Below are 24,713 nucleotides of genomic sequence, written 5' to 3' on the forward strand. Positions count from 1 at the left end.
AGGGATGATAGTAAGTTATATAACTGCTTTGGATACATTTTTGGACTGCCAAGAACATGTTCTCTTTAATTTTTTTCCTGAGAAAACTGTCTGTTTCTTTTCATAGCTTTGGCATTTACTTTTAATTTTCAGGGTATGTTTTAGCTTAATTGGCACACTGGATGATTACAGTGTGTTGTTTTGTCTTTTGCAAACCCTGATTCAAATCTAACTCAGGATAAAAATAAAATTCAGACTGTAGAGTGAAATGTAGTGCAATGTCACACTCCAAATAGTATGTGAAATATCAAAAAAAAAATTATATATTTATATAGAACATCTCTCCTTCCCCACACCTTGTTGTCATATCCATTAGGAGAAATGGATGATATTATGGTTAAAGTACAGATCTACCACAGTCATTCGGGTCATACAGATAGTCTGTATATTTATATATACATAAAGATATGTATATTTCCAGCACAGAGAAGAAATCACAGCTAGGTTATATTTTTTTATTGATGCCTCTGCTTTTACCTATGGATTGATAGAAGTTCAGGAAGATTAACAGACTTACCTAAGGACTATGCAGTGAATTGTTGGCCCAGTCCTGACTGGAATTCAGTATATTTTCATGGATCCCGCGCCTCTAACCACCCCACTGCCTGATTTTCATCTTTCTCCGGGAGGTTGGGAGGAGCACTGAGGATCCTCATTTTTCCCCTTCCCATGACACCTATGTGGCCAAGACTTAATGCTGCAGCCATCATCCTTCAAGCCAAGAAGGACTACACATATAGACAGTGGGTCTCTCTCCTCTTTAAAAGTCATATGTGGTCAAGACATGCTGTCTCTGCAGAACTTCCAGGGCTCTTATCAGTCTGGGGTCTTAGAGGCCAGGAACCAAACCTGGGTCTCCGACAGGGGGATACTTAAATCATAAACTCCTATAAACTGTCTACTTAAATTACAGGAAAACTCCGCAGGAAAGAGATCTTTTGCCTTTAGCATTCCTGAAGTGCATAGCATAATATTGATGCTATATCAGTGAGAGATATTAAATGAGCAATTACATGTGGCCCATATCACATGGCCATTTTAATTTCAGTCTTCTCTGATCCTTTATCTCCTTTGCTCTTGTCCTATCCTAGAAGATAGTTGGGCTGCTTTTTTTTCAGAGGCAGTGCCAGTGCTGCTGTAGGATTCTTAGGCTATGTCTACACTACGGGACACCGCTGTAAGGTCTCCTGTGTAGCCTCTCTGACTGCAGGAGAGAGCTCTTCTTCCAGCATAATTAAACCACTCCCAACGAGCGGCATTAGCTGTGTTGGCAGGAGAGCCTCTCCTGCTGACATAGTGCTGTCCACACAAGCACTTTTGCAGGTGAAACTTACGTTGGTCAGAGGTGTGGTGTTTTTTTTCCACACTCCTGACTGACAAGTCTTCCTGACAAAAGTGGTAGTGTAGAAAAAGCTTTAGCAAGTGGAGAAGAATATTATAGCTAGGAATCTAGATCATGCCTTAAAACTGGGGTTGCTGTAATTCATTCAGGGAGTACAAATTTTTCATCTGACATTAGTGGTCACATTTATAGTTGGAGCTTGTAAGGTGCAGAGTGTCCTGAACTCTCATTGACTTCGGAGGGAGTTGAGGGCATTCAGCACCAGGCAGGAGGTGCTCAGCACTTCAGAAGCTCAGTCCCTGATATTTTGTACTGAGTTAGAAGAGCCATACTAGTGCAAAATATCTCGCCTGTAATAATTCCAGGTTCTGCACTTGTATCAGCAATTGCAAAGAGGTTAACTAAAATCATGTCTGGATGATGGCATATGCACAACTGAGCACTTGTAGTGAGATAATTACAGTGCATTTTAATTTATTTTTACTAAGCATATTTCTAATCTCTGCTAGGATCAAAATTCAACTCTCACTTAATTCAAGATGTAGGATCCTGTAAACCTGAAAGACTTCTCTCCAAAATACAATGCACATATAATGATTTCTAAACTGCACTCTGATGTTTACAGAGTGCTGTAGCTATTCACATTAACATAAAGCAGTGTAAGGCAGATTGAACTCCATTAGGAGCTAAATTTAGTGACTTGCTAACTTCTTTTTGATATGTTTTTATAATTTCATTGTATTATGACACTTGGTTTCAAATTTGCATGAGTAAATGAGCCTCTCACTGAGTCAGGTGGTAAAGATTTTTTACTTATCTACTGTGAAATAAGGCATTTAAAAAATAGTAAGACTAGAAAGTGATGTATCCCTGACATATTTAGTTTATATTTTTTCAGCAGTGCTGACTGAACATTTTTTAGTACTAATGATACAATAAAGCTATTTGTACAACATTTAACAGGCAAAATAATTTTATATTATGAAGAATTTTGCAAAGAAGCTAGTATATTTTGTGTAGGAGTAACATTTTTAAAAAATACAAATTTACATTTAATTAAAAACCAGAAATGAAATGGACATGAGCAACACATCTCAAAGAGCAATAGTTATGAAAGGTTAGTAACCATTTTTTCCATGAAATAGTCTTTGAATTAATCAAAACTAAAATATTACAGTTCAATTCAAAATAATATAATTAGTGGACATATTTAATATTAAAGAACCACTTTAAAGCAGGTCCCCAAAGCTTGTTTTAATAAGATGGCTACTATTAAATAATACCAGTTGCTCAGTAAAGCATTTAGTGTTGATTAAGCACCATTCAGCAAGTATTGTCATATAATTCTGTCACCTCAGTTAATGTTTTAATTGTCAATTTCTATTTTATTATTATACAATCACTATCATTTTAAAATCAAAGTAACTATATATTCAAGACCAGCATTGGGTTTGAGCTTTTTGAGATCTGTTATATTTTTTCCTACAGTACAGTGACTAAGGATATGTCTATACTACCGCCGTAAGTCGACCTAAGTTATGCTACTCCAGCTACGTGAATAATGTAGCTCGAGTTGATGTAGCTTGGGTTGATGGGAGACACTCTCCCGTCGACTTACCTTACTCTTCTCATTTGGAGTGGAGTTCCAGGGTCAACCGGAGAGCGATCTGCGGTCGATTTGGCGTGTTGCCGGCACAGAGTTACCTAGGGGTGATGCCTAGTGACACCAACAACTCCCTCCTTTGAGAACACTCAAAAGGCACCGGCTTGAGTTTTCTCATAATTTGAGGACAAAATGTGATTTAAGGCCATGGTCTTAGGATCATTGATTAAAGGGAAAAAGGAGGTGTCTTGACTTCTAGAGGTGGTACATACTTTAACCATTAAACATTTCAGGCATGAGAAGAGAGCTAGGGTGAGGAAACAAAGTATGAGACCAGTAAGCAGGAGGCGGACAAGACCACCTCCCAAGCCCCCTAGGCTAGGGAGCCAGCTCCAGAGGGTATCAAATAGAGTGGGTTCCTGTTCCTGGGCCTTCCACTGATTGAAGGCCTGTTCAGAGGACAGGATGTGCTTGTTAATGTCCTCTGCGTTATTTGGGACGGATGTGCAGCATTCATTACCGATAAGGGCACATGCTCCACCCTGGGAGGCCAGGACATAATCCAGGGCCTGGCGATTTTGCAGAGCCAGCAATCGAAGCTGGTACATCTCGGAGCTTATGCGTTTTTCTATGGCCAGGGTGTCATTGGCAAACTGGGTAAGGAATACAGAGAGCCTTTTATAGAGCTGGGCCAGTCGTCCCATGCCATAGGACGGGAAGAGAATCATACCAAGTCGATCTCCTTCACTAATAGGTTCAGGGGTGGCATATAGAGACCGGCGCCATCGGGGACGGCCACTTGGGGCCTGGGGGAGAACTCGCAGAGGAGGGGCCAGAAACCCTAGGTAACAGCTACGATACCAGCGGTTGGGCAGTGTCTTATAGGCACTGTGGCCACATATATAATACATTCGGCCATTCCCTAACATGGAATTGTTGCCGCTTTTACTTAGGCTTGCCGAGTATTGTAAAAAGGTTTGGGACACGTCGCCCACTCGGTGACCTGTGGCGTTATACAGGGACATACTGGTGTTAGCATCAGGGGACAGGTAGTATTGGCAGGTACTGCTGCCGGCAAACCACCAGGGAAGGGTGCCGGTGTTGTTTTGCTTAGATTCTTGGTAACATAACAGGCCCACAGGGGATGAGGCTAATTTAATGGCTTGTGGAATGGTGGTAGCATTACTAAATGGCCTCCAGGTGTCATTTCCTAGCAGGCTAAAGGGGGCTTCTGTGGTGCAGTTTTGTTTTACCGCTTCGTCCCCAAGCTTAGAAGAGTTCCACGCCAGCCAGAGCTGACAGGTGTCGGACCAATTTTGGGGAATGGCTCTCCAGGGTAGCCCTGCCGAATGGTGAGGGATTTGGGAACATATCCAACAATTGGAGAGATTGATATCTTTTGAACGACTTGTGACGTGAAGTGTGTTCCATTGTCAGATTCCATCCACTGGGGGAGCCCGAAGCGGGGAATGATTTCCTTGACAAATTTGAGGGCCACCGTTTTGGCAGTGTTGTTACGGCATGGGAAGGCTTCGGGCCATCTGCTGAATCGATCCACCAAGACAAGGAGGTATCTGAACCCTTTGGTCCGGGGGAACTCAGTAAAATCTATTTGCCAAACCAATCCCGGGCCTGGGGTAGGTTCCAGAGTGGCTGGTGGCACTGACACTCCCGGTCGAGGGTTATTCTTTTGGCAGAGCAGACATTCAGCCTGTACCTGGGATGCTATGAGTCTAAGTCCAGAGGTTAGAAAATATTTACTCATAAGCTGGGTAAGAGCCTCCCTGCCAGCGTGGGTGGTTTGATGCAACTGCTGCAGCACCGGCTGGATCAGGCCCTTCGGTAGGAGGATTTTTCCTTCCGTGGAGTGGAGCCATCCCTCCTTTTCCTGGAGACCGAGCTTGTCGGCCAGTTTTCTTTCATCATGGGAGTACTGAGGGGCTGCAAGCTCACCTACTGATGGGATGAGAGCATGCATATGGGCATCTTCAGCTTCCAGTGGTTCCAGGGTAGCAGCTCGCTTGGCCTCCCTGTCTGCCCTGGCATTACCCCTAGCCACATCTTGATCTTCCTTTTGATGAGCCTTACAGTGTACCACCGCCACTGCTGAGGGGAGTTGTACAGCTTCCAGGAGCCGGAGAATCTGGGGTCCATGCTTGACCGGAGAGCCTTGGGCTGTCAGCATTCCTCTCTGCTTCCACAGACCTGCATGAGCGTGTAGCACTCCAAAAGAATATCTGGAATCAGTAAAAATGTTAACTCTCTTCCCTTTTGACAGTTCAAGTGCACGGGTTAAGGCTACCAATTCAGCCAGCTGGGCTGATGTCCCGGCAGGCAAACCCTCGGCTTCCACGGTATCGTGGAGGGTGACGACAGCATAACCCGCCCTCCTTTGCCCGTCTATAACAGTACTACTGCCATCGGTATACCACTCACAATCTGCATTTGGGAGCGGTTGATCTTTTAAGTCCGGGCGGCTGGAGTATTGGGCGTCTATGATATCCAAACAGTCGTGTTCCTGTTCCTCTGTTTCTGGCAACATGGTGGCTGGGTTGAGGGAGGGGCAGGTCTGTAGGGTAACTTCAGGATTTTCTAAAAGTTTGGCCTGATACCGGGCTACCCGAGCCTGGGTAAGCCAGAGACCACCCTTAGTGTCCAGCAGGGCTTGGACCATATGGGGAGTATACACTTGCACAATTCCCCCCAGTGTCAGTTTTTCAGCTTCCCCAAGCACTAGGGCAGTTGCTGCAACCGCCCGTAAACATGCCGGCCACCCCTGGGCAACTTGATCCAGTTGTTTAGAAAAGTAGGCCACGGGACGTTTCCAGGTGCCTAATAACTGAGTAAGCACTCCCAGGGCCACCCCTTTTCGTTCATGTACGTACAGTTGAAATGGCTTAGAGAGGTCTGGCAGACCCAGGGCTGGGGCTTCCATCAGTTTCCTTTTTAAAACCTTAAATGCCTTGTCGGCTTCTGAGGACCAATGAAAGGGGTCGTGATCCGCTCCCTTAACGCATTCGTACAAGGGTTTAGCCCACAGTCCGAACTCTGGGATCCATATTCTGCAAAAGCCCGCCATACCCAGAAATGCCCTAAGCCGTTTACGATTGTTTGGGATAGGATCTTGGCAGATCGCTTCCTTCCTTTCGTTTGAAAGCTGACACTCCCCCTGCCTTATGTGAAACCCTAAGTATTGTACTTCTGGGAGGGCAATTTGAGCCTTACTCCGTGCTACTCGATATCCTCAGAGTCCAACAAAGTTCAGGAGGCTCACAGTGGCTTTAAGGCAAGGGGTTAGACCCACAGCGGCAATTAACAAGTCATCTACATATTGTAGGAGGAGGACCTTGTCCTCATTGTCCCACTCCTCCAAATTTCTGGCCAGGGCCTGGCCAAAAAGGGTGGGGGAATTTTTAAATCCCTGGGCCAACACTGTCCAGAAAAGCTGCTTTTTAACCCTTCTTTTGTCCTCCCACTCAAAGGAGAAAATCTCCTGAGATTGAGTGTCGACTGGAATCGTGAAGAAAGCGTCTTTTAAATCCAGGACCGAAAAATGGGTATACTGCCCCCCTATAGAGGCCAACAGCGTATACGGGTTTGGAACAAGGGGGTGCAGAGTCTTAACCCGCTCATTAACCGCCCTCAGGTCCTGGACCAGCCGATATGTGCCATTAGGCTTTCGTACAGGCAAGATGGGAGTGTTCCAAGCTGACTGGCATTCTCAAAGTACCCCGTACTTTAGGAACCGGTCTGTAGTCTCTTGCAGTCCCTCTCTGGCTTCCCTTTTGATCGGATACTGCCGGATTTGCACCGGGCCTTTTCCTGGCAAGAGCTGAACATTAACAGGAGTTTAATGGGCTGCCTTTCCTGGGACCCCAGACGCCCATACCAGAGGATATACCTGGTCCTCCCACTGGCTGCACTCTGGGGCTTGCATGGCTGAGGGCTCTATTGCAAGGGTCATTATCCAGGCATTCTCGGGGGATAAGGTAAGGGTTACTTCATCTTGGGTGAAATGCAGGGTGGCGCCTAAGCGACAAAGCAGGTCCCGTCCCAGTAGAGGCGTTGGACAATCGGGGAGGTAGACCAGTTTGTGAGACAGAGTTCTGTTTCCCAAAGCACATTCCGCTGGGGCATACACTGGACACTTGGTTCCTTTCCCTGTGGCACCCACCACGGTGAAGGACTCTGTCACAGGCAGCTGAAGGGGTTGGTTTACGGCGGTTCGTGCCGCCCCACAGTCTACCAAAAAGTCTATTTCCGAATTTCCCACCCGCATTTTTACTCGGGGTTCCGGGGGCAGGATGGTCCGTCTCCCCTGACAACCCTATTCGTGATCCTCCGCCGCCATCGTAGGGGCGCTTTCCCTCTTGGGGCAGTCATTTTTCCAGTGTCCCTCCTGCCGGCATATAGCACACTGATTGCGACCCAGACGCCTTTCCTGCGGGCCAAGGCGCCCGCGTCCACGGCCCCTTACTACCCGGCCCCTGCCACCTTCCCGTGGCCTTTCCTTAGTGCCGGCCTGCACTGCCGCTACCATCATTTTAACTTGCCTCTTTTCTTTTTCTCCCTCTCTAAGGGTATACGCCCTATTTGCGGTTTCCAGGATCTGTGCCATGGACATGCCCATTAAATCCTCCTTTTTCTGTAGTTTCCTTTTAATGTCAGGGGCCGCACGACTGGTAAAAATACCCTTTATAATTGCCTCAGTTGCTTGATTGTCGGGATTTGCATTAGTATTTTGTCGGATAGTGTCCCTAATACGCTGCAGAAAAGCAACTGGACTTTCCTTTGGCTCCTGTATTAGCTCATACGGCCTGGCCCAATTGTTGTGTCGGACAGCCGAATGGCGGAGACCATGCAAAAGCAGTTCTTTGTAGGAGGTTAGATGGGTTTGGCCCGCAGGGTCATTAGGGTTCCACCTGGGATCTGCTAGGGGGACCATGTCCGCGGGCACCGGGATGTGATTTGGATCCAGGTCATGTCTCTGCTGTGCCTCCCCCCTTGCTTTGGACATAACCTGATTCCGCTCCACCTCAGACAACAGGGTCCTCATGAGGATATTACAGTCATCCCAATCAGGCTTGTGGCTGGCCAGACACCCTTCAAAAACTGAGATAAACTTGCTTGGGTTCGTGGAGGATTCCCCTGCCTGTGCCTTAAAGGCTGCTAGATCGACTGGGTTAAAAGGCACATGGGTGTAAACCTGCATAGTAGTGGCCTGATTCCTATCCGAGCCATGTCTGGACACCATGGTCTCGGTGATCAACGGATAAAATCCCACCGAGGGGGCGATTTCTGGAACCCGAGACACCCTTTCTTTATATGGTGGGGGTGTTATAGCCGAAGGGGACACCGGACCTGCCATTACAGCTGTGGGGAGGTTCTGGGGACTAACAGTAGCTACTACCGAACCTGTTGGAGTCAAATTACACTTTTGCAAAATATCTGTTCTATTTCGTAAAGCCATAAACAATTGCACATACATATGTTCGTTCCATTTACCCGTTCGCTGACAAAACAGGAGTAATTGAAGGATCGTGTTATAATTAAGTGATCCTTCTGGTGGCCACCTTTCCTGGTCCTCTTGCTGATATTGAGGCCAGTCTACTGTACAGAACCTTTTAAATCTACTTTTAGTTATTGGAGTTGCGTCAAACACTTTCCAATTTGCTAGAATGCATTCTAAGGGCGTACACCGTGCCCTGCCTGTCATACTCTGTCCCTGCCCCATGGCCTAGGGTGACACTGGGCGTCCCCAGGTCCTAACAGGCAAAAGTCCACACCTCTGGACTGTTCCTACCTTAACCAAGGGACCGGTTCCGCACCGTCGCCTGCAACCGCTTCTCCACTATCCGAGCGCGTTGCACCGTTGTGCCCTCCGGGGTCGATCAAACCGCGTCTCCACCGAGGCCCCCAGTGAAGTCACCGGTGCGCGCTGGGCGTCGGTCGTCGCCGCAACCCGTCGGCCGCCAGGAGGGATCCGGGCAAGGCTAAATTTCAGCCTCGAGCCCACCAAAACTGTTGCCGGCACAGAGGGCCCGAGGGGGCAACAGCAGGGTTCGTTGCCCGGTGTGCTTCGCGCCAATGAACACACCAGGGTGGAGAAGCAGACAAAGTTTATTCAAGAGCTCTGAATAGGCACTAGGAGACCAGCATGTCTCAAATAAAGCGCGCTGATACAAGCAGTTTTTCCCTTTTTATCCTTTCCTTCCTCCCCCCCCCTTCCTTCTCTACCTCCCCCCCGTAGCAGTTACATTAAACGACCTTGGCTGTGTAGCTTGTTCGCAATGTTCCCTTCTGCAAGTTATTTTGTCCTTCAGCTAGAAGCATGTAGGTTCCCCTTATCACTACCGCTTTCCAGCTGCTGGCCTGTGAGGTTAGTAAAGTTTAACATGGAGGGGCTTTGGTTCACTTTGGCCTAGAGCGGGGGGGCTTCATCGACTCTCGTGGTCTTCCACGCTCCCGAGTTACCTAGGGTGATGCCTAGTGATACCAACAGGCGGGTCTTCACTAGACCCGCTAAATCGACCCCCGGTGCATCGATCGCCAAAGCATCGATCCGGTTGTAGTGTAGACATAGCCTAAGATGACAAGAGGCACTGTCCAATCTACCTGCCCAATCTTTTGCTGCAATGTGTGGCAGGGAGGTTGTCTTTAATGTTGAAGAAAGTAGCTAAATTAACAGTCCTTGAGCCTGAGGTCATTATCCCTATGGACTGAATAGGTACAGCACATGCTGTGGTAGCATCAGCTTTTCCTACTCTGCACCTCAACTCTTGGAAGGATCACCCCTAAGTCTGAGATGGTACGGCAGTCTCCATGTTCCATTCAGTCTTTGGATTCTTTTCTATGGAGATTCTCAGCAGAGCTGCCAAGTGTGATGATGATTTTTGTGGTACCTCTCCATTAAGAATTGGATGGAGATCATGGGTCCATTTCACCAACACTGGTCAGATGGTAACAACATTCATTCACTAGTGACCTGGCCTGGATTTGGATTTGACCTGGTAAAGTCAAAGGTGTGAAAGACCCTATTCCTGATTACCAGTTCCCTGGGCCTACCAATCTCTCGTGACGTCACCATTTTTAACCTCTGTTTGTTATTGATTTTTTTATGCTGTGTCATTAGTAGTGACAGATGCTTTTAATTAAAAAAAAAAAAAAAAAAAAGCCCAAGAGGAGACCATTCTAATTTGGCATGACATTATGAGACAGAACAGTTCCTGGCATGTGAGGTACATAAAAGGTCATCTTCCATTGCTATAGCCTTTTGGAATAGTGGAATTAAGTTCAAACTCGGGATGGTTTTGAAGTCTTAAATCTCTCTGGGGATGCCTTTCATAACATCTTCGAACTGGATAACACTACAGCAAATGAAATACACTGCACTGGATTAAAGGGTTATTTCCCCTGTGTGTCAAGCTGACATAGAATACTAAACCTCAGGTTGTTCTAGAGTCGTCTCTATCTGCTGATACCCCTCTGCTTTACATAACAGCTCTTGGAGGCTTTGCATGGAAGTTGGTGATTATTTATTCAGCTTCATTGCTTCCTGAATGTGGAACAATTTTATGCAGCAAAAAAACAAAATAAAGCAACTAAATGGGAAGAAATTTAATGGGCTTCAAAATGTGAAAGAACTGATGCAGGGAAGAGCAAAGCTGCCTCTTCAGTTCTATTATGCTGCTCTATAATTTATACTGAAATACAAAATATAGATCTGTCTGCATTGCCACTCATATGTTTAGCAGCGCGGAGCTTGCACTAACAACAGGGTGTGATATGTGCTACCCTGGTCTTATCTGTCTGTAGCAACAGTTAAAATTGGTTAAGGGCCACTTGCAGTGTGTTTTGTTGTAGAACAAATGTTCATTTTGCTTTGGAACTTGGTATGTGCATAGCCTGTGCAGATTGGATTTAGCACAGGGTAACCAAATCATGGCCATCTGTGCAGTGTTGGACTCCTGCCAGAGATCACCATGGCTGAGCCCCAGAACAAGTCCCTGTACCTCCAAGGTGGGGAGCAGAGGACTGGGGAGAAAGATGTGTAATTTCAAATGTTGGACAAGAAACCTACACCAGCTCCTCCTGCTTCATCTACAACATGCTGAAACCTGTTGCACTGTAAACTTAGGTGAGGTTTCTTGGTGTCAGGTCAGGCTAAGCAGAAATGGAACTTCTGAGTTCAGGAAACCAAATTCCCATGCAGCATCTTTGAACTCACTCTGAAAACTCAAAGGTTTTCTTTGCTGTTTTTCCCTCTATCCCATCCGCCCCCCTCCTCCCAAATAACTTGAACTTAGTGGTTAAGCTGAAATATGACTGGAGATCCTATACAAGACTAACTTTAAGCTCAGTGAATTTCAGGGGCAGAAAAAAATTGCCAAGCGCCTTTCTCCCTGTGGTCTTACCAAGCCCATGAGAGTCCAAGGTCAGCTGGATTTATAGTATTACAAAGCTGTGGATGTCTTGACGGGAAAATGAGTGTACAGAATAAAGTACGTTCCGTGTTCTTGGCATGCCTTGGTGTCAAAAATATGGTACTACACATGCAAACACATTCCTTGTGTCTGTGTGCCTATCACACCCATCCTCTAATCTATATTGTACCTATCACCCATCTGTCTGAAGGTCAGTCTCTGTCTTATATAGAGAGAAACATACACCGATAAAGCTAGATTCTTTTTCTGTAATTTCATCATGTTTTGTAATTAGCTGCTGGGGTTTGGCATGGATGATTGTTGGGATTGCAACTCCCAAGACCCTTTCTGCCCCTACCCTTCATAAACATGCTATAATGAGCTTCTGACAAGGGAAGGTACAACAGACCTCTGGGGAACTCTTCCAGGCACACAGATTTTTCCAGGGAGGAATGATGGCACAGAAACAGACATTGGAAGGTTAGATTTATTTTCAAACTGGAGTGCACATGGCCAAACCTGTGAAGCTGTCCCTGCCTTGAGGCCTGTCAGCCTGCTAAAAAGGCCAACAGCACCTGCTATGTTACTCAAATAGCAAAGGTAGCAACAACAAAAATAACCTCCCCCAATTTCCCTTGAAATACTTTATTTGTATCTTCTCTCTGTAGAGTGGCATGCGATAAAATAGCACTTTCATAATGGGACCTATATGTTGGATTGCAGCTAAGGTCATAAAAAAACCAGCCAAAGTGCTTGTTTGTAATGGATGTTTTCCTGCTTGTGGCTGTTGTAATAAGCAAGTTGGGGGAACTCTCTTTCAAATGTTGTTTTGATATGCACTGGAAGTTAAACTTCAACTTGAGACTTGAAGGTTGTGACTTTCAAAGGAGCCTCAGGGTATGGCTATACTGCAATCAGGGTGTGTGTGTGTGTGTGTGTGTGTAGCACGCGTCGACATACCTGAGCTAGTTTTAATCAAGCCAGAGGAGACGTGGGGGGGCCCAAAGCTAAGCACCAGTACCAATAGTAGTGGAGCGGTGGCAGCACAGACTTCAGTGCGGGCTAGCCACCTCAGGAAGCACCGAGTGTCCCAGCCAGGCTTGTACAGCCTGCTAGGAAGCCCATGCTGCTGTGGTACCCATGCTAGCTAGATTAAAGCTAGTGTCTACAGGTGCTGCGACCACACTTCTAGTTGCTGTGTAGACAAATCTTAGGAGATTTATGTGCACAAGCCCATTAAAATCCAGTGGGATTTGGGCATCTACTGCTCCTTTAGACTCCTTTGAGAATCACAGCCTAAACATTTTCACAACTAATTTAGTGTTGGTGAAAGGTACTGAACTGGCAGGAGACCTGAAATACTTTATTCAGCGGCAAACTATGTTTGGCACAGACAACAGTGGAAATGTCCCTTGTGTTATTTATTTATTTGTATTATCATAGCATGTCAGACAGAGCCCTAGTCATGGACCGGCACCCCATTGTGCTAGTGATGTACAGACACAGAATAAATAAACAGTTCCTGCCCCCAAAGAGCTTCCAGTCTGACCTGCCTGCGTGCTCATATTGATTTTTACTCTGAGTAGGAGGAGATTTGCATCTCCATTGCCCATTCAGTTCTTAGCATCTCTGTTGTGTGTTATTTCAAAACCTATCCACTGGAAGAGGATTGAGACCTCCTTCAGATACATCAGTGAATAGCCATTAGGTCATATCACTGCTGACCGGACTTAGACTCAGACTAACAACTTCCTGGTGAAAGACTCTGTATCCTCTTACCCATTCCCTGGGACACCCAGTTTCCAAACATTAAAGATAATATTATGAAATCTAGATGAATCTTTGGGGGAGGATGCGTAACCCCAGGCCACAAGAATATGGTTAATTACGTGTCAGGGTTCAAGTTATAGTACTTAATCTTCTGATGTTCTTTTTACTAGGGCCATTTGTGCCTTGGGTTTCAGATATATCAGATCCATCTTTCCATCTGGCCTATTGCACACCACTCCAATCATCATAACAGCTTTCTTAACTCTCTCTCTCCCACAAATCAACCCTCACTTAGGACTCTGGACTCTGACCTTTCGTTTAAAATAGCAGATACCAAAAATATATTTTTTAGTCCCCAGGGGAGCTTTTCTGCTTAGTTCAGCTGCTCCACTGGCTCATTCATCCCATTGCTCCTTTGGGTTAATCTAAAGCCACAAACATGACCCATCCCAAGTGACCCTTGGGATGATCTGCAATCAGTAACCGAGTTACATGCTAACAATGGCCTCTACAGAAATTCCGAGGGGTAGAACAGAGACTACATGTGCTGCCTTTTCCCTGAATTCTTTTTAAGAAGACCTCTTTCCAGGCATCAGGTTTGTCTGTTTTCCAAGTGTATTCACATATAAACACCTACACCCATTAAAAACATGTGAGAAATTATAGCTTCAGTTTTCTGCTGTCCATGAGTAATTCAAATTACCTACTTTTTTAGCTTTACCTTTTATCTAATAGCTCGAGAGCAGGAGTAATGACAGCAAATCTGGAAATGATTCTGACGGGTGTGCAGGTTCCCTGAATTGCTTGTAGGTGGTTGCACACCCTCAACCCAATTGCCCCCTACGAGCTATTGTATTGCAACAGGGGAGCTAAAAATCTCACTAGGAAAATTAGTGAGACTGCAGCCGTGCAAGCATTCCCCTTAATGGGTGCAGTAAGATGCTACCATGTATGAGGGGAGGGATAGCTCAGTGGTTTGAGCATTGGCTTGCTAAACCCAGGGTTGTGAGTTCAGTTCTTGAGGGGGCCATTTAGGGAACTGGGGTAAAAAAAAACCTATCTGGGGATTTGCCCTGCTTTGAGCAGGGGGCTGGACTAGATGAGGTCCCTTCCAACTCTGATATTCTATGATTCTATACCAGCTTTGTCACCTCTTTCAGCAATTATTAGGCTGAGGGTGTTTTTTTTAAAGTGTTTAAATTATTTATTCTCTGTACTAAAAAATATAATTTGCAGGGAGTCTATATTACTTGTGCTCATAATAACACTTCTCTTTAAAAGCACTAACGTGGTAATGTGTTCCAGCAGATAGGGCGCTGGGTAAGAAGTCAGGAGGCCAGGGACTGATTCCCAGCTCTGCCCCTGACCTTAACCTCAGTTCTTCAGCTGTGCTTGAGCTTCCCTGTTCTGTCAAATGGGAATGGAAAGCTTCCCAGCTTTGCAAAGTGCTTTGAGGTCTATTGAAAAGTGCTATGTTATGTAACCATTAGCTGTTTGTTGTGAGCTCTGTTTAATATTTCTGATTATACATTTTCTTATGGTGTCACCAGTAAATATGGTGCTGTACAGTGCAAATCAACACAATCCTTACCTCTAGTACCTTACAACCTAACTTAGCCAAGGACGTATGTAAAGATTTGTTGTTGTCTTTGGAGCTATGTATATTAATCGTGGGGTTGGGGGGGAAACAACTCTGGGTGTGTCTGAGATTTTAATGGGATACAAAAGGTTGGACAGTTTTAATGACATCAAATAACCCTGAAATCATTCCTTTCTCATCTCCATTCTTCTTTCAACCATCTAAAAATAAAGTTACATTTTAAGGACCTAAAACTGTGCAGTAGAAAAATAAATCATGATTGGTGGAGATCAGTGTCAAGGAAATAGCCCAAGACATTTCTCCCGGTCACTATGTTGCCTTAAGAGTCCAGGTGTGAGCCAAGCGTGGAGAGAGGGGTGGAGGTGTAAAAATGAATCTTCTGTCATACATCAAAAATGTATTGTTGTTTAAGACCCCCCCCAAAACCTTACATTTATTTGTACAGCAGCTATTTACCCTGTGACTTTTTATAGCCTGATTGTCTGGGTGTTTAAATAGATGCATGGGTCTGTGGGTATTTGGGGAAAATAATCACTTGTAAGAAATTCTGCAGTTAAAGCAGATGGTGTGACATAAACTGTAGCTTTGGGGGTACTTGTGGAGCCCAAAATGTTGTCCATAGTTAATTTCACTCCACGATATGCAGCCTTTTGTTGCGAGAAGATTTGGACGAATGCTTGCATTTGATGCCTGTTGACGTTTGAATGTAGCGTGGAAGAACCTTTTGTCCATTTGCCGGGGGTGGGGGAAGAGCTGAAATTCCAGAATTTTCTGCCCTTTCGTCTGACTTGAGCAGTTTCCCATACCTACTTTTGCTCAATGAATAGAGTTTATGAAAGCCTTTTGACACAGATTGGTTTGATCTTGCCCTGGGCTCTAAGCATTAGCTTAGTGTCCAGCAGTTCCTTTCTGTTCATCTTTTTTTGTCTCTTCAGCTCTTAATTTTCCTTTTGCTCTCTCAGTATGGCCCCTATTGTGCCACTATATTTGTTCAGCAAAAAATGTGTAGATGGTTTGTTCTGCCACCCATGCTGCTTAATAAATTGTCCAGCATGAGGTGCTGAAGACCAATGCACCTCATCCTGCTATTTCATCTCCAGCTGGTGGAGTACATCTCTATACCTGCCTAGAGAGGGCAAGTTCTGAGGGCAGACCCACTTCTGCACAGTTGCCCAGTGCACTGGCTGGTATCTTGCTAAAGAGCAGCAGAAGCTTCCTTTGTTGGTATTTTAAAAGCTGGGGTTTTTTGGTTGTATTTTTTTATAAATCGCTCTTTCCCTTCCAAATAACTGACAACTGCATTTTCCTTGATCCGTGTGATATTTGTATGTGTGCATAAAAACAGTAGAAAGCATTGCATTGATGTAGGTGTCAGTAATCTGATATGTATGTACATAGGGGACTATTTTGCACTAAATCACTTCTCTTTGTTTTACAGTCTCCTTCATCAGCAAGTATAAACCCTTCCACTCTCCTCTTCACCTACCCAAAGACCAAATCTGGAAAAAGTAACCAAAAGGGAGGCCCACATCATAAACAAAACAGGGAAAGCGGGATGGTGTTGAAATAATTTAAGGGTAAGTGATGCTTTTTTATCCTTTTCCTTCTCTCCCCTCATTCTAACATGAGGTCTAGAAGACAAGCTAAATCCTTGGTGTTGAGTAGAGGGTAGTATAGAGATGAGCCATGAGGCAACTTAACTTGTATGTATCGCCAAGATGGATGCGTGACTGAAAACAACTGTTCTCACAAGAAACATGGTGATGTGGTTTACAAGGATGACATGATCTTGTCTTAACTGAGGAAACCTTTACAAAGAAGGGAGTACTTCAGAGCTTTGAACTTTCTCTTTTTGGTACACAGTTCTGTTGTGTGTTTTTCTTTTACATTGCAACTTGGACGTGGGATGGGGTAACTGATCATTAGCATTTTATTTGCATTTTGTGGAATGTTGTGACTCCCTATTCTGAAATCTTCCACTGTTGTGGTTTTTGGTAAATTTTTTAACGGAGGAACCTAAAAATGAATGTCTTTCTCACTTCATCAGTGAGAGATTAATGTCTTTTAATTATCAGATGTCACTGGATCTTCCAAAAATGCTTTCAAAGGTCAAAAGGATAAAAGATAGCAAAAGAATCAACTCGCAATATGCATCAGATCAGGGTGCAATCTAACTGGAAATATACATCTTAGGAGATTTATTTATACTGAACTTTCCTTTCCACATGAAAGGAAAAAAATCAAGGTATAATAATGATCTATTACCCCGCCTTTGTAAATCAGGATCCTGTCTGAAATAAAGTTGCTAGAAAGCATTATTTAGGATTAGTGGTCTCTAAGTGTTGGAGAACAAATTTTCAAAGGTGGAACAAGGTATGAGCATGCAAATATCTATATTTTCTCACATACCCATTCATAGATAGATAGGTTGCACAGTTGTTCACATGGAAATTTTTGCCATATGTTGTTGGGGTTTGGGCTTCATTACTACTATTTTTGTAATACTTGTTCATAAAAAATTCATAGCTGGGAGGGGAACTTAAATCCCTGCTTCAAGTCAAAAAAGGAAAATATGGAACTGGAAAGGTAGACCATATCATTTAAGAAACATGATTCATAAATTAATCCTCATCTGGTATGCCATCTGTGGCACGTATCTCAATACAAAAATCTTGGTTTTATATCTCTTTAAAGAGCTCTGTTCTAATTGGCTGCCTGAGATTTCTGTGTTGCTAATAGGGAATCAGCTTTTTTTGGTCATTGTTATTTCTGCACCAAGTAGGCTATAGGGACAAATGCAAGAGTGCCTAGAAAATATGAAAGAAAGCAGGACTCCATTTGGTCAGGTGATTAGCATGTGCCAACGTAGTGCTATGTGACTAACTTCCAGACAAAGCCAGTAAGTGGTTATATTTCCTACGAATGTATGCTTGGCACCTGCTGCACTGTGGTGCAAAAGATTGACTGTGGATTTTCTGCCTGATTTTTGGGTACGGTCAGCTAGTTAGATGTCTAAATAATTTAATTTGTGAGTGCAAACTTAGAGAGCGTTTAAAAAAATGTGGCCCATTTGGGTCCCTAGTGAATCCATCCCCGGGGAAATCAAGCGCAGGGTTGTTATTTATTGTACAATTTCTAGAGCTTTGTCCAATCTAAGTTTTAAATATCCTGAGTAATAGGGTCTCCCCTACTATCTCCCTGAGATGAACTATTGCACTCTGTGTGTGTCAAAGAGAAGCAGGGAAATCTCCTTTCCCTGCTTTTAAACTTCCCTTTCTCTGATTCTAAACTTTGGGTTGCTACCTAGCTATTTCCAGAGAATGCTTCTGTGTGTGTGTGTGTGTGTGTGTGTGTGTGTAATTTTTTACATTTAATTCACTGAATACCATACCACATGGTATTTACTTCTCTCCTAATCTCTGAGACCTCTGTGTTTTTCTGTTCCCTCATCCCCAAGTATTTCACAAATATGGCTCTTGTGCAGGAAGCGTTTAAGCCTTTACTTAAATGCCCTTCCTAAATAGGGATGCTTTTCTGAATCAGGGCCGCCCAGAGGGGGGGGGCAAGTGGGGCAATTTGCCCCGGGCCCCACAGGGGCCCCCACGAGAATATAGTATTCTATAGTATTGCAACTTTTTTTTATGGAAGGGGCCCCCAAAATTGTTTTGCCCCAGGCCCCCTGAATCCTCTGGGCAGCCCTGTTCTGAATCAGGGCCTTTGTCACTGCTTGGCATTGCCTCGTGACTTCCCTTACTCCTGTTTCCTTGAGGGAAGCCAGTAAACCCTGGGAGCCTTTTCTTTGCTCGATTGGAAGTTATCTGATAACTGCAGGAGAATCGGAGGGGCTTAAGAATCCACAAAGAGGCCGGGGTGCCAGCTGCACCATCCCTCCCTCATGATGGTTTCACCACAGTGGAGAGAAAGTGCATTCACTTTGCTGTTTCTCTTCATTGGTGATGTCATTAATGTACTGTAACTACATCTCCAGGGACACTCATAGACACTCATCTCCTATAACACTCATAGATTGAGGTTATCCAGGAATTCAGTACGGATGGTGAAATATTACAGGTTTATTGCCTTTCCATTCATTTTGTTCTCATGCCTTTCTGCCTGGCTGACTCATTGCCATTCGGCCTCTGCTTGCAATTTCTATTTGCTGCAGTAACGCCCACTGGACAAGACAAGGGCACTTGCAAACCACTGATGCCTGCAACCAGGTCCTTTGGCGTTTTTCTTCTCGCTAGATCCTGTGGCTGTGGTAGTAAAGCACTGCAGTTACAGAGAGTCAAATGTTAGAGATGCCATTTGCCAAAGCATGAAGTAGAAACAAAATACTAACATGAACCCTAAGCAGAAGAAATGCATGTTGCATCGAGCCCTGACAGCTGCCAGATTTAGGAGCTTGTGAGAGTTCTCACTTCTGAGAAAGCCCTGCAGTGAGGATGGAGTCCAATCATAGGCTCTGGCAGCAAGAATCTCCCGATTGACGTTAACTACCTTGACGGGGAAACGATGAGAACTGGTCGGATGCATAACCAGGTCCCAGGCCATTTTAGTCTCTTAGTTTCTGCTTAAGAACTCTTTTTCCTCTCTTCTACAGCAGTGGTTTTCAACCAGGGGCCCCTGTGGGGCTGCAAGCAGGTTTCAGGGGATCTGCCAAGCAGGACCAGCATTAGACTCTCTGGGGCCCAGGGCAGAAAACTGAAGTCGCACTGCATGGGGCTGAAGCCCGAGGCCCTGAGCTCTGCCACCCAGGGCTGAAGCCGAAGCCTAGCAATGTAGCTTTGCAGGGGCCCTTGTGGCATGGGGCCCTGGGCAGTTGCCCTGCTTGCTACCCCCTAACACTGGCCCTGCCCTTTATGCAGAAAAATGTTGCCGTGGCACAGGTGGGCCGTGGAGTTTTTATAATATGTTGAGGGGGGTGAGGGGGGGGGACTCAGAAAGAGAAAGGGTGAGAACCCCTGGCACTGAAAGGAGCAAGTTGTGTCATGGCCACTTGTTGTGGAATCATTGGATCCAAGAACAAATTTGCCAGTTTAACTAATGGTGGAGGCGCTTCTTTTCTGACAGAAAGAACTGAGAGCCCAGCCCACCAGCATAGAGCCTAACCCCATTGAAAGACCAAATAGTTACAATTAACAGCTGAATGTTCAAGACAAAAATTAAAAACTAAATTACACACCTGTTTGTTGTGTATAGTTGCAGGAGTGTGGATCAGAATCAATAACCTACCTATTAATTTTCTTTTTCATTCTCTCATTCTCTCTCTCTCTCTCTCGTGCACACATGCACACACACTTGCTTTCACAGCCTTTCTTAGTAACACTGGCTAGTTACTTGATAACTTTATCACCCTTTGTAACTGTCTTAAAAATCATCCCCTAATTGCTTCAGTTATTTTTGATCCCACTCTCTAGATTTGTGCATTATTTGTATGTTGTTCAGTAAGGTTTGAAAAATGCGAACAGTTTTGCCTGAATCCGTTTTTGATATTCCTTGTAAATTTCCAGCCTTGTGATGGATACATTATTTCTCTTCCAGATGGGGGTGGTTTCAATCATGTGGCATTAGCACTAGCCATTTCGTAGGCAAGTACATTTCAAGTTTTTTTCCTTAAAATGAAGATCACTGACTCTCAACCCTGAGAAGGTCTCTCACTTATACACAGGGCTAAAATCTTGCAGCATGACTCTGAATGCAAATTCTTTAAAGCCAGCACAAAAGGTCTAATTTAAAAACCCAACCAAACAGGAAAAACTAAAAAATCCCCACAGAAATGGAGACATGGAAGCACTTAAAATATTTTGATGGGATGTATTGCATTAGCCAGGGTTGTGATTTTGGTTTTTAGGTTCTGATTAAAATTCAGCAGCTGTTTTAAACAGAAGAGATGTTTAGACACTGAAAACCTCAGCTTACGGCTTTATTTTCACAGCAGCATACAAATATATAAATGAGGGGGCCATGATGCACATACCAGCAGAATACTCCTCTCTGGCTTATGTTCTGTTTCTTTTGAAAGTCTCTCCAGCTTAGCAAGGGCCTCCGATTGTTACATTGTAAGTGGCTGCTGCCTCCCAAACAGTCTGTTACAGATGGGAGGGATGACAAGTTCCAATGTCACTGCACAGAGGCAGAGAACACGTGATGCCAGCCGACTCTTGCAGAAAGATAATGAAGAGATGAAAAGCATCAATTCATGATATTCTTGTTAGGACCCTGGTGAAACTGCTGTTTGTTTTTCAAACAATTACTCCAAGTGGTGAATTGGTTTGTGTCTGCACATACTCTCTTGATGTGTGAAAATAAGGCAGTGCCAGCAGGAAAAAAAATTATGTGGGATGTGAAATGATAGATGCCCTAAGGGATAAAATTAATCAGCCCTTTAGGGTGAGGGGAGAAGTGTTGGCAGTAAATACTTTGCATCTGACTTCTTTTGACATGCAAGAGGCTGGTTTTGTTTTGAGGGCTTATTCCATTAAGAATTTTTCAAATAAAAAGGGGAATATTGACAAGGTGAGTTTCCTGCTGACTGAGAAGAATGGTGCTAAGTCATCAGGAAGAGCAGGGGTGCAACACATTCTCCTTGTCCACACACATAAAGAAGTCAGAGCTCAACACGGCCAAAACAGAGCTCTTAGTCTTTTCCCCCCAAGCCCTTCCCGCTGGCGCCTTTCTCAGTCACAATGACCACAATACGATCACATGATCACAACACCACCACCCTGCCTGTCACTCCAGCCCTTAACCAGGGTATCATCTTTGGCCTGGTCTACACTGGGGGGGGAGGAGGAGAGGAGATCGATCTAAGTTACTTAGATTGACTTACCGTGGTGTCTTCACTGCGGTGTGTCGACTGCTGCCGCTTCCCCGTCAACTCTGCTTGCGCCTCTTGCCAAGCGGGAATACAGGAGTCGACGGGAGAGCGCTCCGGGGGGGGTGTGGTCAATTTATCGCGTCTAGACTAGACGCGATAAATCGACCCCCGCTGGATCGATCGCTGCCCGCCGATCCAGCGGTCAGTGAAGACATACCCTTTTACTCAGACTTCTCTCTAGATCCTCACATCCAGGCTGTGTCTAAATCTTGCAGATTCTTTCTACGTAACATCTCCAAGATACGGCTTTTCCTATCCATCCACATAGCTAAAACTCTCATCCAGGATCACATCATCTCACATCTCCATTACTGCAACATCCCGTGCTCTGGCTTTGATCAATGCAATCTTGCCCCGTATCCATTCAGAATGCTACTGCAAAGCTCATTTTCCTGTCCCATCACTTTGACCACATCACCCGTCTCTGTGCATCCCCTCAGTGCCCCTCCTCCTTCTCCCTCACATCAAACATAAGCTGCTTGTCTTCCCTTTACTCATCATCTCTCATTCCCTGTTGAGATGTCTGCTCCAAACTCTGATCAGCCCATGATGCCAGCCTCCATCACCCATCTCTTCAGTTTTTAAACACGCACCTTTGTGCTTTCTCCCTTACTCCCATAAATGTCTGCAACGCCTTCAAATCTCTCCTTAAAACCCTATTTTGCCACAATGCCTACAAGAACCTTGACCATGGTTAGGCTGCTGATCTACCAAGACCACTGCCTATCATGTTGACCTAGGGTTACCATATTTAAAAAATAAAAAAAGAGGACACTCCACGGGCCCTGGCCCCGCCCCTTCCCCACCCCCGGCCTCGCCCCTTCCCCAAAGTCCCCGCCCTAACTCCCCCTCCTCCCTCCCAGCCACGCGAAAAGGGCTGCCCAAGCGCTACCGGCTTCACGGTTTGCCGGGCAGCCCCCAGATCCTGCGCAGCTGGAGCCCGGGAGGGGAAGCGCCCAGCCGGGGGCGCAGGGTCTGGAGGCTACCCGGCAAACCGTGAAGCCGGTAGCGCTCGGGCTTCGGGCAGCCCCCATGCTTCCGGACCCTGCGCCCCCGGCCGGACACTTCCCCTCCCAGGCTCCGGCTGCTGTGCTCCTCCCCTGACTCTTTGGCTCTGTTTAAGAGCCAAGCTGCCCGAGCGCTACCGGCTTTGGGCAGCCCCCTTGCCTCCGGACCCTGCGCCACCGGAGCAGAGCAGCTGGAGCCCAGGAGTGCCCGGCCGGCGGCTGGGGTCCGGAGGCAAGGGGGCTGCCCGAAGCCGGAGCGCTCGGGCAGCTCGGCTCTTAAACAGAGTCGAAGAGTCAGGGGAGGAGCAGAGCAGTTGGAGCCCGGGAGGGGAAGTGCCCGGCCGGTATTTTTCCCGGACATGTTCGGCTTTTTGGCAATTCCCCCCGGACGGGGGTTTGATTACCAAAAAGCCGGACATGTCCGGGAAAAAGCGGACGTATGGTAACCCTAGTTGACCAATATTTTTCACATTGTTGCCTTGTCGTATTCCATCTGCCTGTATCCATCTGTTATCGCTAGTGTTGTACTTACACTGTAAACTCTTTGGGGCAGGGACTGTCTTGTTCTGTTTGTACAGCACCTAGTGCAGTGAGGTCCTGGTCTGTCACTAGGGCCTCTAGGCACTATGGCAAGGCCAATAATAAATAATAACGGATTGCTTGGTTTGAAGGGTTGCCCAGCTTTTGTGTGGGAGAGGTTGTCAGTCTGCCTTAGGATGCGGGACATTTAAAAAAGCAAACAAATTGTTAGGGTATTTAAATCTTAAGTGGCGTTCTTTCCAAAGTGGCTGGGTTTGGTTTGGAAAGCAAACCATCACATTGTCTAACCCTGGTCTCTCCAAAGCAACCTATCACCGTGGTGTTTAGGTCTTAGCCAGGTCCTGCCTGACTGGTGTAGATTTGTTCTCCCATTCCTCCTTCACACACTGCTTCTTTTTTTTTTAAAAGAACTCTGTGAACAAAACCTTGTCAATAATACCACACAGTAGTTTAAAATGCTATTTTCTTTGTTTCTAGTGGTTTGCACATTATCTTATTTAACTTGTGCATACAGTGTGTCCAAAACCAAGCCTGATAAAATCACCTCAGAGAAAGCTGAAACCACTCTCCTTTCTTATTTGTGACCATGGCTAGGAAAACGGGGGGACAAATTCTGCCCTCAGTCACAAATCAGTTGGTTTGCACAGATATAACTGAGGGCAGAATTTGGCACAGCATCTCCTTTGCTTCCAGTTGAAGTAGAAGAATGATTTAGGGGATTCTGCAAAGCGCAATTTCTGCATTATTAGATATGGACCTGAACCAGAATCCCAGGTTAGAATGTCCCAGATAGTTCAAATGTAGATCTGGATCTGAACTTCAGACTCATCTCTAATACATGCTCTGAATTTTTTTATTTTTTTATTTTTTTTGTGGGGGGGGGAGGGTGTTTCTTTTTTTTTTTTTTTTTTTTTTTCAGGTTAGAGAACTTTCACAAGCATTCTGGGTCCCAGAAGTGCTGAGAACCTGCATTTCCAATTGGCTTCAGTGGGAGTTGTGGGTGCTCGGCACTTTTGAAAATGAGGCCAAACTGTCTAGTGTATTGAAAATGAAATCATTAAGTAGCTGTTGCATTAAGACTCGGTCTTTATTCATGGAGTGTAATGTGATTCGTTTGCCCTTTTGCTCCCATGTTGAGAAGGCAGACATCTAGTATGCATCACTGACTGCTGGCTGCAGATAGATTTTTTTGTGTGTGTGAGAGAGCAGACATTTTCATCAAGTGCAGTATAGCTATGTAATTGTGAGACATGTCTGTTTCCCATATAAGATATGGAAGAAGGTGATCCCTAGGGACAACAAAGGCTATTGCCTATTATACTCTGAGAGCCCTGTTTATAAAAATATAGAGTTCAGGTCATGTTACACTTTCTCACAACAGTTTCAGTACACTGTGTTATTCCATAAGGCACACAAGGTGAAATCCTCATCCTCCTTCTGGCCCCTTTATGCCAGATAAAAAGACTGAAGCGGTGCAAGGAGTCTTAAAAGTCCTGGCTTCGCTGTGAG

General features: G+C 45.3%; 1 pseudogene; it reads right to left on the reverse strand.

Moving 5' to 3' along the window:
* Window positions 1-4,233: 4,233 nt before the first annotated feature.
* On the reverse strand, window positions 4,234-7,263 carry LOC135883692 (protein NYNRIN-like; annotated as a pseudogene).
* Between the last annotated feature and the right edge of the window lie 17,450 nt (window positions 7,264-24,713).

This window comes from Emys orbicularis, chromosome 9, assembly GCF_028017835.1.
Source record: "Emys orbicularis isolate rEmyOrb1 chromosome 9, rEmyOrb1.hap1, whole genome shotgun sequence".
In the NCBI taxonomy this organism is placed as follows: domain Eukaryota; kingdom Metazoa; phylum Chordata; order Testudines; family Emydidae; genus Emys; species Emys orbicularis.